This window comes from Ascaphus truei (genome assembly GCF_040206685.1).
Source record: "Ascaphus truei isolate aAscTru1 chromosome 13 unlocalized genomic scaffold, aAscTru1.hap1 SUPER_13_unloc_2, whole genome shotgun sequence".
Taxonomy (NCBI): Eukaryota; Metazoa; Chordata; class Amphibia; order Anura; family Ascaphidae; genus Ascaphus; species Ascaphus truei.
The window spans coordinates 726,822-745,500 of NW_027453846.1; positions in this window are offsets into that span (position 1 = coordinate 726,822).

An 18,679-nucleotide genomic window follows, 5' to 3' on the forward strand; every position below is an offset into this window, starting at 1 on the left:
ACTATACCGGGGATACGCTTATCACAATGCCTTTCTGGTCTGTGCTGAAGCAGGGCATTCTGGCAGGCAAGTGGCTTGACCTTTATTAGTGAGCCTGGTTACCCCCTCTCGGAACCACAGACTTAGAAATCGCCAGCTCATATACAGTGCATAAAATATATTTATATATAAACCCTTATACACCATTTTAATAAAAAATATCACAAAATTCTTCTAACTCCCTCGGGAAGAGTGAAAGACGCGCACGTTCATTTTCAGAGCTCCTAGACCTTCCTATAAGAAGTTAGCCAAAAAGTAGCTTAGGTTAAGTTTCAGAGTTGCTTCTAATGTACCAAAGCTGGACTTTGACATAATTTCACTCTCACAACATTATGGCTGGTTGGAGACAGTCCGAACCACAAGTACCGGGTCCATGGTTCTGGCCGTATACTGGGGGGACGGGGACGACTCCCATTAACCCCTGACTATACCGGGGATACGCTTATCACAATGCCTTTCTGGTCTGTGCTGAAGCAGGGCATTCTGGCAGGCAAGTGGCTTGACCTTTATTAGTGAGCCTGGTTACCCCCTCTTGGAACCACAGACTTAGAAATCGCCAGCTCATATACAGTGCATAAAATATATTTATATATATACCCTTATACACCATTTTAATAAAAAATATCACAAAATTCTTCTAAGTCCCTCGGGAAGAGTGAAAGACGCGCACGTTCATTTTCAGAGCTCCTAGACCTTCCTATAAGAAGTTAGCCAAAAAGTAGCTTCGAAAAACGCTTAGGTTAAGTTTCAGAGTTGCTTCTAATGTACCAAAGCTGGACTTTGACATAATTTCACTCTCACAACATTATGGCTGGTTGGAGACAGTCCGAACCACAAGTACCGGGTCCATGGTTCTGGCCGTATACTGGGGGGACGGGGACGACTCCCATTAACCCCTGACTATACCGGGGATACGCTTATCACAATGCCTTTCTGGTCTGTGCTGAAGCAGGGCATTCTGGCAGGCAAGTGGCTTGACCTTTATTAGTGAGCCTGGTTACCCCCTCTCGGAACCACAGACTTAGAAATCGCCAGCTCATATACAGTGCATAAAATATATTTATATATAAACCCTTATACACCATTTTAATAAAAAATATCACAAAATTCTTCTAAGTCCCTCGGGAAAAGTGAAAGACGCGCACGTTCATTTTCAGAGCTCTTAGACCTTCCTATAAGAAGTTAGCCAAAAAGTAGCTTCGAAAAACGCTTAGGTTAAGTTTCAGAGTTGCTTCTAATGTACCAAAGCTGGACTTAGACATAATTTCACTCTCACAACATTATGGCTGGTTGGAGACAGTCTGAACCACAAGTACCGGGTCCATGGTTCTGGCCGTATACTGGGGGGACGGGGACGACTCCCATTAACCCCTGACTATACCGGGGATACGCTTATCACAATGCCTTTCTGGTCTGTGCTGAAGCAGGGCATTCTGGCAGGCAAGTGGCTTGACCTTTATTAGTGAGCCTGGTTACCCCCTCTTGGAACCACAGACTTAGAAATCGCCAGCTCATATACAGTGCATAAAATATATTTATATATAAACCCTTATACACCATTTTAATAAAAAATATCACAAAATTCTTCTAAGTCCCTCGGGAAGAGTGAAAGACGAGCACGTTCATTTTCAGAGCTCTTAGACCTTCCTATAAGAAGTTATCCAAAAAGTAGCTTCGAAAAACGCTTAGGTTAAGTTTCAGAGTTGCTTCTAATGTACCAAAGCTGGACTTTGACATAATTTCACTCTCACAACATTATGGCTGGTTGGAGACAGTCCGAACCACAAGTACCGGGTCCATGGTTCTGGCCGTATACTGGGGGGACGGGGACGACTCCCATTAACCCCTGACTATACCGGGGATACGCTTATCACAATGCCTTTCTGGTCTGTGCTGAAGCAGGGCATTCTGGCAGGCAAGTGGCTTGACCTTTATTAGTGAGCCTGGTTACCCCCTCTCGGAACCACAGACTTAGAAATCGCCAGCTCATATACAGTGCATAAAATATATTTATATATAAACCCTTATACACCATTTTAATAAAAAATATCACAAAATTCTTCTAAGTCCCTCGGGAAGAGTGAAAGACGCGCACGTTCATTTTCAGAGCTCCTAGACCTTCCTATAAGAAGTTAGCCAAAAAGTAGCTTCGAAAAACGCTTAGGTTAAGTTTCAGAGTTGCTTCTAATGTACCAAAGCTGGACTTAGACATAATTTCACTCTCACAACATTATGGCTGGTTGGAGACATTCCGAACCACAAGTACCGGGTCCATGGTTCTAGCCGTATACTGGGGGGACGGGGACGACTCCCATTAACACCTGACTATACCGGGGATACGCTTATCACAATGCCTTTCTGGTCTGTGCTGAAGCAGGGCATTCTGGCAGGCAAGTGGCTTGACCTTTATTAGTGAGCCTGGTTACCCCCTCTCGGAACCACAGACTTAGAAATCGCCAGCTCATATACAGTGCATAAAATATATTTATATATAAACCCTTATACACCATTTTAATAAAAAATATCACAAAATTCTTCTAAGTCCCTCGGGAAGAGTGAAAGACGCGCACGTTCATTTTCAGAGCTCCTAGACCTTCCTATAAGAAGTTAGCCAAAAAGTAGCTTCGAAAAACGCTTAGGTTAAGTTTCAGAGTTGCTTCTAATGTACCAAAGCTGGACTTTGACATAATTTCACTCTCACAACATTATGGCTGGTTGGAGACAGTCCGAACCACAAGTACCGGGTCCATGGTTCTGGCCGTATACTGGGGGGACGGGGACGACTCCCATTAACCCCTGACTATACCGGGGATACGCTTATCACAATGCCTTTCTGGTCTGTGCTGAAGCAGGGCATTCTGGCAGGCAAGTGGCTTGACCTTTATTAGTGAGCCTGGTTACCCCCTCTCGGAACCACAGACTTAGAAATCGCCAGCTCATATACAGTGCATAAAATATATTTATATATAAACCCTTATACACCATTTTAATAAAAAATATCACAAAATTCTTCTAAGTCCCTCGGGAAGAGTGAAAGACGCGCACGTTCATTTTCAGAGCTCCTAGACCTTCCTATAAGAAGTTAGCCAAAAAGTAGCTTCGAAAAACGCTTAGGTTAAGTTTCAGAGTTGCTTCTAATGTACCAAAGCTGGACTTAGACATAATTTCACTCTCACAACATTATGGCTGGTTGGAGACAGTCCGAACCACAAGTACCGGGTCCATGGTTCTGGCCGTATACTGGGGGGACGGGGACGACTCCCATTAACCCCTGACTATACCGGGAATACGCTTATCAGAATGCCTTTCTGGTCTGTGCTGAAGCAGGGCATTCTGGCAGGCAAGTGGCTTGACCTTTATTAGTGAGCCTGGTTACCCCCTCTCGGAACCACAGACTTAGAAATCGCCAGCTCATATACAGTGCATAAAATATATTTATATATAAACCCTTATACACCATTTTAATAAAAAATATCACAAAATTCTTCTAAGTCCCTCGGGAAGAGTGAAAGACGCGCACGTTCATTTTCAGAGCTCCTAGACCTTCCTATAAGAAGTTAGCCAAAAAGTAGCTTCGAAAAACGCTTAGGTTAAGTTTCAGAGTTGCTTCTAATGTACCAAAGCTGGACTTAGACATAATTTCACTCTCACAACATTATGGCTGGTTGGAGACATTCCGAACCACAAGTACCGGGTCCATGGTTCTAGCCGTATACTGGGGGGACGGGGACGACTCCCATTAACACCTGACTATACCGGGGATACGCTTATCACAATGCCTTTCTGGTCTGTGCTGAAGCAGGGCATTCTGGCAGGCAAGTGGCTTGACCTTTATTAGTGAGCCTGGTTACCCCCTCTCGGAACCACAGACTTAGAAATCGCCAGCTCATATACAGTGCATAAAATATATTTATATATAAACCCTTATACACCATTTTAATAAAAAATATCACAAAATTCTTCTAAGTCCCTCGGGAAGAGTGAAAGACGCGCACGTTCATTTTCAGAGCTCTTAGACCTTCCTATAAGAAGTTATCCAAAAAGTAGCTTCGAAAAACGCTTAGGTTAAGTTTCAGAGTTGCTTCTAATGTACCAAAGCTGGACTTAGACATAATTTCACTCTCACAACATTATGGCTGGTTGGAGACATTCCGAACCAGAAGTACCGGGTCCATGGTTCTAGCCGTATACTGGGGGGACGGGGACGACTCCCATTAACCCCTGACTATACCGGGGATACGCTTATCACAATGCCTTTCTGGTCTGTGCTGAAGGAGGGAATTCTGGCAGCCAAGTGGCTTGACCTTTATTAGTGAGCCTGGTTACCCCCTCTCGGAACCACAGACTTAGAAATCGCCAGCTCATATACAGTGCATAAAATATATTTATATATATACCCTTATACACCATTTTAATAAAAAATATCACAAAATTCTTCTAAGTCCCTCGGGAAGAGTGAAAGACGCGCACGTTCATTTTCAGAGCTCCTAGACCTTCCTATAAGAAGTTAGCCAAAAAGTAGCTTCGAAAAACGCTTAGGTTAAGTTTCAGAGTTGCTTCTAATGTACCAAAGCTGGACTTTGACATAATTTCACTCTCACAACATTATGGCTGGTTGGAGACAGTCCGAACCACAAGTACCGGGTCCATGGTTCTGGCCGTATACTGGGGGGACGGGGACGACTCCCATTAACCCCTGACTATACCGGGGATACGCTTATCACAATGCCTTTCTGGTCTGTGCTGAAGCAGGGCATTCTGGCAGGCAAGTGGCTTGACCTTTATTAGTGAGCCTGGTTACCCCCTCTCGGAACCACAGACTTAGAAATCGCCAGCTCATATACAGTGCATAAAATATATTTATATATAAACCCTTATACACCATTTTAATAAAAAATATCACAAAATTCTTCTAAGTCCCTCGGGAAAAGTGAAAGACGCGCACGTTCATTTTCAGAGCTCTTAGACCTTCCTATAAGAAGTTAGCCAAAAAGTAGCTTCGAAAAACGCTTAGGTTAAGTTTCAGAGTTGCTTCTAATGTACCAAAGCTGGACTTAGACATAATTTCACTCTCACAACATTATGGCTGGTTGGAGACAGTCTGAACCACAAGTACCGGGTCCATGGTTCTGGCCGTATACTGGGGGGACGGGGACGACTCCCATTAACCCCTGACTATACCGGGGATACGCTTATCACAATGCCTTTCTGGTCTGTGCTGAAGCAGGGCATTCTGGCAGGCAAGTGGCTTGACCTTTATTAGTGAGCCTGGTTACCCCCTCTTGGAACCACAGACTTAGAAATCGCCAGCTCATATACAGTGCATAAAATATATTTATATATAAACCCTTATACACCATTTTAATAAAAAATATCACAAAATTCTTCTAAGTCCCTCGGGAAGAGTGAAAGACGCGCACGTTCATTTTCAGAGCTCTTAGACCTTCCTATAAGAAGTTATCCAAAAAGTAGCTTCGAAAAACGCTTAGGTTAAGTTTCAGAGTTGCTTCTAATGTACCAAAGCTGGACTTAGACATAATTTCACTCTCACAACATTATGGCTGGTTGGAGACATTCCGAACCAGAAGTACCGGGTCCATGGTTCTAGCCGTATACTGGGGGGACGGGGACGACTCCCATTAACCCCTGACTATACCGGGGATACGCTTATCACAATGCCTTTCTGGTCTGTGCTGAAGGAGGGAATTCTGGCAGCCAAGTGGCTTGACCTTTATTAGTGAGCCTGGTTACCCCCTCTCGGAACCACAGACTTAGAAATCGCCAGCTCATATACAGTGCATAAAATATATTTATATATATACCCTTATACACCATTTTAATAAAAAATATCACAAAATTCTTCTAAGTCCCTCGGGAAGAGTGAAAGACGCGCACGTTCATTTTCAGAGCTCCTAGACCTTCCTATAAGAAGTTAGCCAAAAAGTAGCTTCGAAAAACGCTTAGGTTAAGTTTCAGAGTTGCTTCTAATGTACCAAAGCTGGACTTTGACATAATTTCACTCTCACAACATTATGGCTGGTTGGAGACAGTCCGAACCACAAGTACCGGGTCCATGGTTCTGGCCGTATACTGGGGGGACGGGGACGACTCCCATTAACCCCTGACTATACCGGGGATACGCTTATCACAATGCCTTTCTGGTCTGTGCTGAAGCAGGGCATTCTGGCAGGCAAGTGGCTTGACCTTTATTAGTGAGCCTGGTTACCCCCTCTCGGAACCACAGACTTAGAAATCGCCAGCTCATATACAGTGCATAAAATATATTTATATATAAACCCTTATACACCATTTTAATAAAAAATATCACAAAATTCTTCTAACTCCCTCGGGAAGAGTGAAAGACGCGCACGTTCATTTTCAGAGCTCCTAGACCTTCCTATAAGAAGTTAGCCAAAAAGTAGCTTAGGTTAAGTTTCAGAGTTGCTTCTAATGTACCAAAGCTGGACTTTGACATAATTTCACTCTCACAACATTATGGCTGGTTGGAGACAGTCCGAACCACAAGTACCGGGTCCATGGTTCTGGCCGTATACTGGGGGGACGGGGACGACTCCCATTAACCCCTGACTATACCGGGGATACGCTTATCACAATGCCTTTCTGGTCTGTGCTGAAGCAGGGCATTCTGGCAGGCAAGTGGCTTGACCTTTATTAGTGAGCCTGGTTACCCCCTCTTGGAACCACAGACTTAGAAATCGCCAGCTCATATACAGTGCATAAAATATATTTATATATATACCCTTATACACCATTTTAATAAAAAATATCACAAAATTCTTCTAAGTCCCTCGGGAAGAGTGAAAGACGCGCACGTTCATTTTCAGAGCTCCTAGACCTTCCTATAAGAAGTTAGCCAAAAAGTAGCTTCGAAAAACGCTTAGGTTAAGTTTCAGAGTTGCTTCTAATGTACCAAATCTGGACTTTGACATAATTTCACTCTCACAACATTATGGCTGGTTGGAGACAGTCCGAACCACAAGTACCGGGTCCATGGTTCTGGCCGTATACTGGGGGGACGGGGACGACTCCCATTAACCCCTGACTATACCGGGGATACGCTTATCACAATGCCTTTCTGGTCTGTGCTGAAGCAGGGCATTCTGGCAGGCAAGTGGCTTGACCTTTATTAGTGAGCCTGGTTACCCCCTCTCGGAACCACAGACTTAGAAATCGCCAGCTCATATACAGTGCATAAAATATATTTATATATAAACCCTTATACACCATTTTAATAAAAAATATCACAAAATTCTTCTAAGTCCCTCGGGAAAAGTGAAAGACGCGCACGTTCATTTTCAGAGCTCTTAGACCTTCCTATAAGAAGTTAGCCAAAAAGTAGCTTCGAAAAACGCTTAGGTTAAGTTTCAGAGTTGCTTCTAATGTACCAAAGCTGGACTTAGACATAATTTCACTCTCACAACATTATGGCTGGTTGGAGACAGTCTGAACCACAAGTACCGGGTCCATGGTTCTGGCCGTATACTGGGGGGACGGGGACGACTCCCATTAACCCCTGACTATACCGGGGATACGCTTATCACAATGCCTTTCTGGTCTGTGCTGAAGCAGGGCATTCTGGCAGGCAAGTGGCTTGACCTTTATTAGTGAGCCTGGTTACCCCCTCTTGGAACCACAGACTTAGAAATCGCCAGCTCATATACAGTGCATAAAATATATTTATATATAAACCCTTATACACCATTTTAATAAAAAATATCACAAAATTCTTCTAAGTCCCTCGGGAAGAGTGAAAGACGAGCACGTTCATTTTCAGAGCTCTTAGACCTTCCTATAAGAAGTTATCCAAAAAGTAGCTTCGAAAAACGCTTAGGTTAAGTTTCAGAGTTGCTTCTAATGTACCAAAGCTGGACTTTGACATAATTTCACTCTCACAACATTATGGCTGGTTGGAGACAGTCCGAACCACAAGTACCGGGTCCATGGTTCTGGCCGTATACTGGGGGGACGGGGACGACTCCCATTAACCCCTGACTATACCGGGGATACGCTTATCACAATGCCTTTCTGGTCTGTGCTGAAGCAGGGCATTCTGGCAGGCAAGTGGCTTGACCTTTATTAGTGAGCCTGGTTACCCCCTCTCGGAACCACAGACTTAGAAATCGCCAGCTCATATACAGTGCATAAAATATATTTATATATAAACCCTTATACACCATTTTAATAAAAAATATCACAAAATTCTTCTAAGTCCCTCGGGAAGAGTGAAAGACGCGCACGTTCATTTTCAGAGCTCCTAGACCTTCCTATAAGAAGTTAGCCAAAAAGTAGCTTCGAAAAACGCTTAGGTTAAGTTTCAGAGTTGCTTCTAATGTACCAAAGCTGGACTTAGACATAATTTCACTCTCACAACATTATGGCTGGTTGGAGACAGTCCGAACCACAAGTACCGGGTCCATGGTTCTGGCCGTATACTGGGGGGACGGGGACGACTCCCATTAACCCCTGACTATACCGGGGATACGCTTATCACAATGCCTTTCTGGTCTGTGCTGAAGGAGGGAATTCTGGCAGCCAAGTGGCTTGACCTTTATTAGTGAGCCTGGTTACCCCCTCTCGGAACCACAGACTTAGAAACCGCCAGCTCATATACAGTGCATAAAATATATTTATATATAAACCCTTATACACCATTTTCATAAAAAATATCACAAAATTCTTCTAAGTCCCTCGGGAAGAGTGAAAGACGCGCACGTTCATTTTCACAGCTTTTAGACCTTCCTATAAGAAGTTATCCAAAAAGTAGCTTCGAAAAACGCTTAGGTTAAGTTTCAGAGTTGCTTCTAATGTACCAAAGCTGGACTTAGACATAATTTCACTCTCACAACATTATGGCTGGTTGGAGACATTCCGAACCACAAGTACCGGGTCCATGGTTCTAGCCGTATACTGGGGGGACGGGGACGACTCCCATTAACCCCTGACTATACCGGGGATACGCTTATCACAATGCCTTTCTGGTCTGTGCTGAAGCAGGGCAATCTGGCAGGCAAGTGGCTTGACCTTTATTAGTGAGCCTGGTTACCCCCTCTTGGAACCACAGACTTAGAAATCGCCAGCTCATATACAGTGCATAAAATATATTTATATATAAACCCTTATACACCATTTTAATAAAAAATATCACAAAATTCTTCTAAGTCCCTCGGGAAGAGTGAAAGACGCGCACGTTCATTTTCAGAGCTCCTAGACCTTCCTATAAGAAGTTAGCCAAAAAGTAGCTTCGAAAAACGCTTAGGTTAAGTTTCAGAGTTGCTTCTAATGTACCAAAGCTGGACTTTGACATAATTTCACTCTCACAACATTATGGCTGGTTGGAGACAGTCCGAACCACAAGTACCGGGTCCATGGTTCTGGCCGTATACTGGGGGGACGGGGACGACTCCCATTAACCCCTGACTATACCGGGGATACGCTTATCACAATGCCTTTCTGGTCTGTGCTGAAGCAGGGCATTCTGGCAGGCAAGTGGCTTGACCTTTATTAGTGAGCCTGGTTACCCCCTCTCGGAACCACAGACTTAGAAATCGCCAGCTCATATACAGTGCATAAAATATATTTATATATAAACCCTTATACACCATTTTAATAAAAAATATCACAAAATTCTTCTAAGTCCCTCGGGAAGAGTGAAAGACGCGCACGTTCATTTTCAGAGCTCCTAGACCTTCCTATAAGAAGTTAGCCAAAAAGTAGCTTCGAAAAACGCTTAGGTTAAGTTTCAGAGTTGCTTCTAATGTACCAAAGCTGGACTTAGACATAATTTCACTCTCACAACATTATGGCTGGTTGGAGACAGTCCGAACCACAAGTACCGGGTCCATGGTTCTGGCCGTATACTGGGGGGACGGGGACGACTCCCATTAACCCCTGACTATACCGGGAATACGCTTATCAGAATGCCTTTCTGGTCTGTGCTGAAGCAGGGCATTCTGGCAGGCAAGTGGCTTGACCTTTATTAGTGAGCCTGGTTACCCCCTCTCGGAACCACAGACTTAGAAATCGCCAGCTCATATACAGTGCATAAAATATATTTATATATAAACCCTTATACACCATTTTAATAAAAAATATCACAAAATTCTTCTAAGTCCCTCGGGAAGAGTGAAAGACGCGCACGTTCATTTTCAGAGCTCCTAGACCTTCCTATAAGAAGTTAGCCAAAAAGTAGCTTCGAAAAACGCTTAGGTTAAGTTTCAGAGTTGCTTCTAATGTACCAAAGCTGGACTTAGACATAATTTCACTCTCACAACATTATGGCTGGTTGGAGACATTCCGAACCACAAGTACCGGGTCCATGGTTCTAGCCGTATACTGGGGGGACGGGGACGACTCCCATTAACACCTGACTATACCGGGGATACGCTTATCACAATGCCTTTCTGGTCTGTGCTGAAGCAGGGCATTCTGGCAGGCAAGTGGCTTGACCTTTATTAGTGAGCCTGGTTACCCCCTCTCGGAACCACAGACTTAGAAATCGCCAGCTCATATACAGTGCATAAAATATATTTATATATAAACCCTTATACACCATTTTAATAAAAAATATCACAAAATTCTTCTAAGTCCCTCGGGAAGAGTGAAAGACGCGCACGTTCATTTTCACAGCTCTTAGACCTTCCTATAAGAAGTTATCCAAAAAGTAGCTTCGAAAAACGCTTAGGTTAAGTTTCAGAGTTGCTTCTAATGTACCAAAGCTGGACTTAGACATAATTTCACTCTCACAACATTATGGCTGGTTGGAGACATTCCGAACCACAAGTACCGGGTCCATGGTTCTAGCCGTATACTGGGGGGACGGGGACGACTCCCATTAACCCCTGACTATACCGGGGATACGCTTATCACAATGCCTTTCTGGTCTGTGCTGAAGCAGGGCAATCTGGCAGGCAAGTGGCTTGACCTTTATTAGTGAGCCTGGTTACCCCCTCTTGGAACCACAGACTTAGAAATCGCCAGCTCATATACAGTGCATAAAATATATTTATATATAAACCCTTATACACCATTTTAATAAAAAATATCACAAAATTCTTCTAAGTCCCTCGGGAAGAGTGAAAGACGCGCACGTTCATTTTCAGAGCTCCTAGACCTTCCTATAAGAAGTTAGCCAAAAAGTAGCTTCGAAAAACGCTTAGGTTAAGTTTCAGAGTTGCTTCTAATGTACCAAAGCTGGACTTAGACATAATTTCACTCTCACAACATTATGGCTGGTTGGAGACAGTCCGAACCACAAGTACCGGGTCCATGGTTCTGGCCGTATACTGGGGGGACGGGGACGACTCCCATTAACCCCTGACTATACCGGGAATACGCTTATCAGAATGCCTTTCTGGTCTGTGCTGAAGCAGGGCATTCTGGCAGGCAAGTGGCTTGACCTTTATTAGTGAGCCTGGTTACCCCCTCTCGGAACCACAGACTTAGAAATCGCCAGCTCATATACAGTGCATAAAATATATTTATATATAAACCCTTATACACCATTTTAATAAAAAATATCACAAAATTCTTCTAAGTCCCTCGGGAAGAGTGAAAGACGCGCACGTTCATTTTCAGAGCTCCTAGACCTTCCTATAAGAAGTTAGCCAAAAAGTAGCTTCGAAAAACGCTTAGGTTAAGTTTCAGAGTTGCTTCTAATGTACCAAAGCTGGACTTAGACATAATTTCACTCTCACAACATTATGGCTGGTTGGAGACATTCCGAACCACAAGTACCGGGTCCATGGTTCTAGCCGTATACTGGGGGGACGGGGACGACTCCCATTAACACCTGACTATACCGGGGATACGCTTATCACAATGCCTTTCTGGTCTGTGCTGAAGCAGGGCATTCTGGCAGGCAAGTGGCTTGACCTTTATTAGTGAGCCTGGTTACCCCCTCTCGGAACCACAGACTTAGAAATCGCCAGCTCATATACAGTGCATAAAATATATTTATATATAAACCCTTATACACCATTTTAATAAAAAATATCACAAAATTCTTCTAAGTCCCTCGGGAAGAGTGAAAGACGCGCACGTTCATTTTCAGAGCTCTTAGACCTTCCTATAAGAAGTTATCCAAAAAGTAGCTTCGAAAAACGCTTAGGTTAAGTTTCAGAGTTGCTTCTAATGTACCAAAGCTGGACTTAGACATAATTTCACTCTCACAACATTATGGCTGGTTGGAGACATTCCGAACCAGAAGTACCGGGTCCATGGTTCTAGCCGTATACTGGGGGGACGGGGACGACTCCCATTAACCCCTGACTATACCGGGGATACGCTTATCACAATGCCTTTCTGGTCTGTGCTGAAGCAGGGCATTCTGGCAGGCAAGTGGCTTGACCTTTATTAGTGAGCCTGGTTACCCCCTCTCGGAACCACAGACTTAGAAATCGCCAGCTCATATACAGTGCATAAAATATATTTATATATAAACCCTTATACACCATTTTAATAAAAAATATCACAAAATTCTTCTAAGTCCCTCGGGAAGAGTGAAAGACGCGCACGTTCATTTTCAGAGCTCCTAGACCTTCCTATAAGAAGTTAGCCAAAAAGTAGCTTCGAAAAACGCTTAGGTTAAGTTTCAGAGTTGCTTCTAATGTACCAAAGCTGGACTTAGACATAATTTCACTCTCACAACATTATGGCTGGTTGGAGACAGTCCGAACCACAAGTACCGGGTCCATGGTTCTGGCCGTATACTGGGGGGACGGGGACGACTCCCATTAACCCCTGACTATACCGGGAATACGCTTATCAGAATGCCTTTCTGGTCTGTGCTGAAGCAGGGCATTCTGGCAGGCAAGTGGCTTGACCTTTATTAGTGAGCCTGGTTACCCCCTCTCGGAACCACAGACTTAGAAATCGCCAGCTCATATACAGTGCATAAAATATATTTATATATAAACCCTTATACACCATTTTAATAAAAAATATCACAAAATTCTTCTAAGTCCCTCGGGAAGAGTGAAAGACGCGCACGTTCATTTTCAGAGCTCCTAGACCTTCCTATAAGAAGTTAGCCAAAAAGTAGCTTCGAAAAACGCTTAGGTTAAGTTTCAGAGTTGCTTCTAATGTACCAAAGCTGGACTTAGACATAATTTCACTCTCACAACATTATGGCTGGTTGGAGACATTCCGAACCACAAGTACCGGGTCCATGGTTCTAGCCGTATACTGGGGGGACGGGGACGACTCCCATTAACACCTGACTATACCGGGGATACGCTTATCACAATGCCTTTCTGGTCTGTGCTGAAGCAGGGCATTCTGGCAGGCAAGTGGCTTGACCTTTATTAGTGAGCCTGGTTACCCCCTCTCGGAACCACAGACTTAGAAATCGCCAGCTCATATACAGTGCATAAAATATATTTATATATAAACCCTTATACACCATTTTAATAAAAAATATCACAAAATTCTTCTAAGTCCCTCGGGAAGAGTGAAAGACGCGCACGTTCATTTTCAGAGCTCTTAGACCTTCCTATAAGAAGTTATCCAAAAAGTAGCTTCGAAAAACGCTTAGGTTAAGTTTCAGAGTTGCTTCTAATGTACCAAAGCTGGACTTAGACATAATTTCACTCTCACAACATTATGGCTGGTTGGAGACATTCCGAACCAGAAGTACCGGGTCCATGGTTCTAGCCGTATACTGGGGGGACGGGGACGACTCCCATTAACCCCTGACTATACCGGGGATACGCTTATCACAATGCCTTTCTGGTCTGTGCTGAAGCAGGGCATTCTGGCAGGCAAGTGGCTTGACCTTTATTAGTGAGCCTGGTTACCCCCTCTCGGAACCACAGACTTAGAAATCGCCAGCTCATATACAGTGCATAAAATATATTTATATATAAACCCTTATACACCATTTTAATAAAAAATATCACAAAATTCTTCTAAGTCCCTCGGGAAGAGTGAAAGACGCGCACGTTCATTTTCAGAGCTCCTAGACCTTCCTATAAGAAGTTAGCCAAAAAGTAGCTTCGAAAAACGCTTAGGTTAAGTTTCAGAGTTGCTTCTAATGTACCAAAGCTGGACTTTGACATAATTTCACTCTCACAACATTATGGCTGGTTGGAGACAGTCCGAACCACAAGTACCTGGTCCATGGTTCTGGCCGTATACTGGGGGGACGGGGACGACTCCCATTAACCCCTGACTATACCGGGGATACGCTTATCACAATGCCTTTCTGGTCTGTGCTGAAGCAGGGCATTCTGGCAGGCAAGTGGCTTGACCTTTATTAGTGAGCCTGGTTACCCCCTCTCGGAACCACAGACTTAGAAATCGCCAGCTCATATACAGTGCATAAAATATATTTATATATAAACCCTTATACACCATTTTAATAAAAAATATCACAAAATTCTTCTAAGTCCCTCGGGAAGAGTGAAAGACGCGCACGTTCATTTTCAGAGCTCCTAGACCTTCCTATAAGAAGTTAGCCAAAAAGTAGCTTCGAAAAACGCTTAGGTTAAGTTTCAGAGTTGCTTCTAATGTACCAAAGCTGGACTTAGACATAATTTCACTCTCACAACATTATGGCTGGTTGGAGACAGTCCGAACCACAAGTACCGGGTCCATGGTTCTGGCCGTATACTGGGGGGACGGGGACGACTCCCATTAACCCCTGACTATACCGGGGATACGCTTATCACAATGCCTTTCTGGTCTGTGCTGAAGGAGGGAATTCTGGCAGCCAAGTGGCTTGACCTTTATTAGTGAGCCTGGTTACCCCCTCTCGGAACCACAGACTTAGAAACCGCCAGCTCATATACAGTGCATAAAATATATTTATATATAAACCCTTATACACCATTTTCATAAAAAATATCACAAAATTCTTCTAAGTCCCTCGGGAAGAGTGAAAGACGCGCACGTTCATTTTCACAGCTCTTAGACCTTCCTATAAGAAGTTATCCAAAAAGTAGCTTCGAAAAACGCTTAGGTTAAGTTTCAGAGTTGCTTCTAATGTACCAAAGCTGGACTTAGACATAATTTCACTCTCACAACATTATGGCTGGTTGGAGACATTCCGAACCACAAGTACCGGGTCCATGGTTCTAGCCGTATACTGGGGGGACGGGGACGACTCCCATTAACCCCTGACTATACCGGGGATACGCTTATCACAATGCCTTTCTGGTCTGTGCTGAAGCAGGGCAATCTGGCAGGCAAGTGGCTTGACCTTTATTAGTGAGCCTGGTTACCCCCTCTTGGAACCACAGACTTAGAAATCGCCAGCTCATATACAGTGCATAAAATATATTTATATATAAACCCTTATACACCATTTTAATAAAAAATATCACAAAATTCTTCTAAGTCCCTCGGGAAGAGTGAAAGACGCGCACGTTCATTTTCAGAGCTCCTAGACCTTCCTATAAGAAGTTAGCCAAAAAGTAGCTTCGAAAAACGCTTAGGTTAAGTTTCAGAGTTGCTTCTAATGTACCAAAGCTGGACTTAGACATAATTTCACTCTCACAACATTATGGCTGGTTGGAGACATTCCGAACCACAAGTACCGGGTCCATGGTTCTAGCCGTATACTGGGGGGACGGGGACGACTCCCATTAACACCTGACTATACCGGGGATACGCTTATCACAATGCCTTTCTGGTCTGTGCTGAAGCAGGGCATTCTGGCAGGCAAGTGGCTTGACCTTTATTAGTGAGCCTGGTTACCCCCTCTCGGAACCACAGACTTAGAAATCGCCAGCTCATATACAGTGCATAAAATATATTTATATATAAACCCTTATACACCATTTTAATAAAAAATATCACAAAATTCTTCTAAGTCCCTCGGGAAGAGTGAAAGACGCGCACGTTCATTTTCAGAGCTCTTAGACCTTCCTATAAGAAGTTATCCAAAAAGTAGCTTCGAAAAACGCTTAGGTTAAGTTTCAGAGTTGCTTCTAATGTACCAAAGCTGGACTTAGACATAATTTCACTCTCACAACATTATGGCTGGTTGGAGACATTCCGAACCAGAAGTACCGGGTCCATGGTTCTAGCCGTATACTGGGGGGACGGGGACGACTCCCATTAACCCCTGACTATACCGGGGATACGCTTATCACAATGCCTTTCTGGTCTGTGCTGAAGCAGGGCATTCTGGCAGGCAAGTGGCTTGACCTTTATTAGTGAGCCTGGTTACCCCCTCTCGGAACCACAGACTTAGAAATCGCCAGCTCATATACAGTGCATAAAATATATTTATATATAAACCCTTATACACCATTTTAATAAAAAATATCACAAAATTCTTCTAAGTCCCTCGGGAAGAGTGAAAGACGCGCACGTTCATTTTCAGAGCTCCTAGACCTTCCTATAAGAAGTTAGCCAAAAAGTAGCTTCGAAAAACGCTTAGGTTAAGTTTCAGAGTTGCTTCTAATGTACCAAAGCTGGACTTTGACATAATTTCACTCTCACAACATTATGGCTGGTTGGAGACAGTCCGAACCACAAGTAACGGGTCCATGGTTCTGGCCGTATACTGGGGGGACGGGGACGACTCCCATTAACCCCTGACTATACCGGGGATACGCTTATCACAATGCCTTTCTGGTCTGTGCTGAAGCAGGGCATTCTGGCAGGCAAGTGGCTTGACCTTTATTAGTGAGCCTGGTTACCCCCTCTCGGAACCACAGACTTAGAAATCGCCAGCTCATATACAGTGCATAAAATATATTTATATATAAACCCTTATACACCATTTTAATAAAAAATATCACAAAATTCTTCTAAGTCCCTCGGGAAGAGTGAAAGACGCGCACGTTCATTTTCAGAGCTCCTAGACCTTCCTATAAGAAGTTAGCCAAAAAGTAGCTTCGAAAAACGCTTAGGTTAAGTTTCAGAGTTGCTTCTAATGTACCAAAGCTGGACTTAGACATAATTTCACTCTCACAACATTATGGCTGGTTGGAGACAGTCCGAACCACAAGTACCGGGTCCATGGTTCTGGCCGTATACTGGGGGGACGGGGACGACTCCCATTAACCCCTGACTATACCGGGAATACGCTTATCAGAATGCCTTTCTGGTCTGTGATGAAGCAGGGCATTCTGGCAGGCAAGTGGCTTGACCTTTATTAGTGAGCCTGGTTACCCCCTCTCGGAACCACAGACTTAGAAATCGCCAGCTCATATACAGTGCATAAAATATATTTATATATAAACCCTTATACACCATTTTAATAAAAAATATCACAAAATTCTTCTAAGTCCCTCGGGAAGAGTGAAAGACGCGCACGTTCATTTTCAGAGCTCCTAGACCTTCCTATAAGAAGTTAGCCAAAAAGTAGCTTCGAAAAACGCTTAGGTTAAGTTTCAGAGTTGCTTCTAATGTACCAAAGCTGGACTTAGACATAATTTCACTCTCACAACATTATGGCTGGTTGGAGACATTCCGAACCACAAGTACCGGGTCCATGGTTCTAGCCGTATACTGGGGGGACGGGGACGACTCCCATTAACACCTGACTATACCGGGGATACGCTTATCACAATGCCTTTCTGGTCTGTGCTGAAGCAGGGCATTCTGGCAGGCAAGTGGCTTGACCTTTATTAGTGAGCCTGGTTACCCCCTCTCGGAACCACAGACTTAGAAATCGCCAGCTCATATACAGTGCATAAAATATATTTATATATAAACCCTTATACACCATTTTAATAAAAAATATCACAAAATTCTTCTAAGTCCCTCGGGAAGAGTGAAAGACGCGCAAGTTCATTTTCAGAGCTCCTAGACCTTCCTATAAGAAGTTAGCCAAAAAGTAGCTTCGAAAAACGCTTAGGTTAAGTTTCAGAGTTGCTTCTAATGTACCAAAGCTGGGTAGAAAGTACTTTTTCTCCCTTCCTGTTAATGCCACAGACTTCCCCTTTACAGTGCACACTTTGTCTAATCCTCCCCGCTTCAGCCCAGAAATATTGAGCTTCAGATGTGTTGTTAACGTTGAGTAAAATAGTTGCTCGCAGCTTTTCTAGGAACACATTCTGAAATCGCGTATATCTTTGCTTCTACACATAGCAATGTATTGTGCTTTGCTTTACACACTATTCTACCGTCAAGAGGAGAGAATTCATCAAGTTTAATAAGCACAAACACTGTATAAGTCGAATTTCAGCATTTTTGTGTGACCGGGAAAACCACAGTCACAAGCCGAGCTGCAGTTCCATAGAAATTTCAGTTTTACCGCTGAACTAGAAATGGGTAGAAAGTACTTTTTCTCCCTTCCTGTTAATGCCACAGACTTCCCCTTTATAGTGCACACTTTGTCTAATCCTCCCCGCTTCAGCCCAGAAATATTAAGCTTCAGATGTGTTGTTAACGTTGAGTAAAAAAGTTGCTCGCAGCTGTTCTAGGAACACATTCTGAAATCGCGTATATCTTTGCTTCTACACATAGCAATGTATTGTGCTTTGCTTTACACACTATTCTACCGTCAAGAGGAGAGAATTCATCAAGTTTAATAAGCACAAACACTGTATAAGTCGAATTTCAGCATTTTTGTGTGACCGGGAAAACCACAGTCACAAGCCGAGCTGCAGTTCCATAGAAATTTCAGTTTTACCGCTGAACTAAAAATGGGTAGAAAGTACTTTTTCTC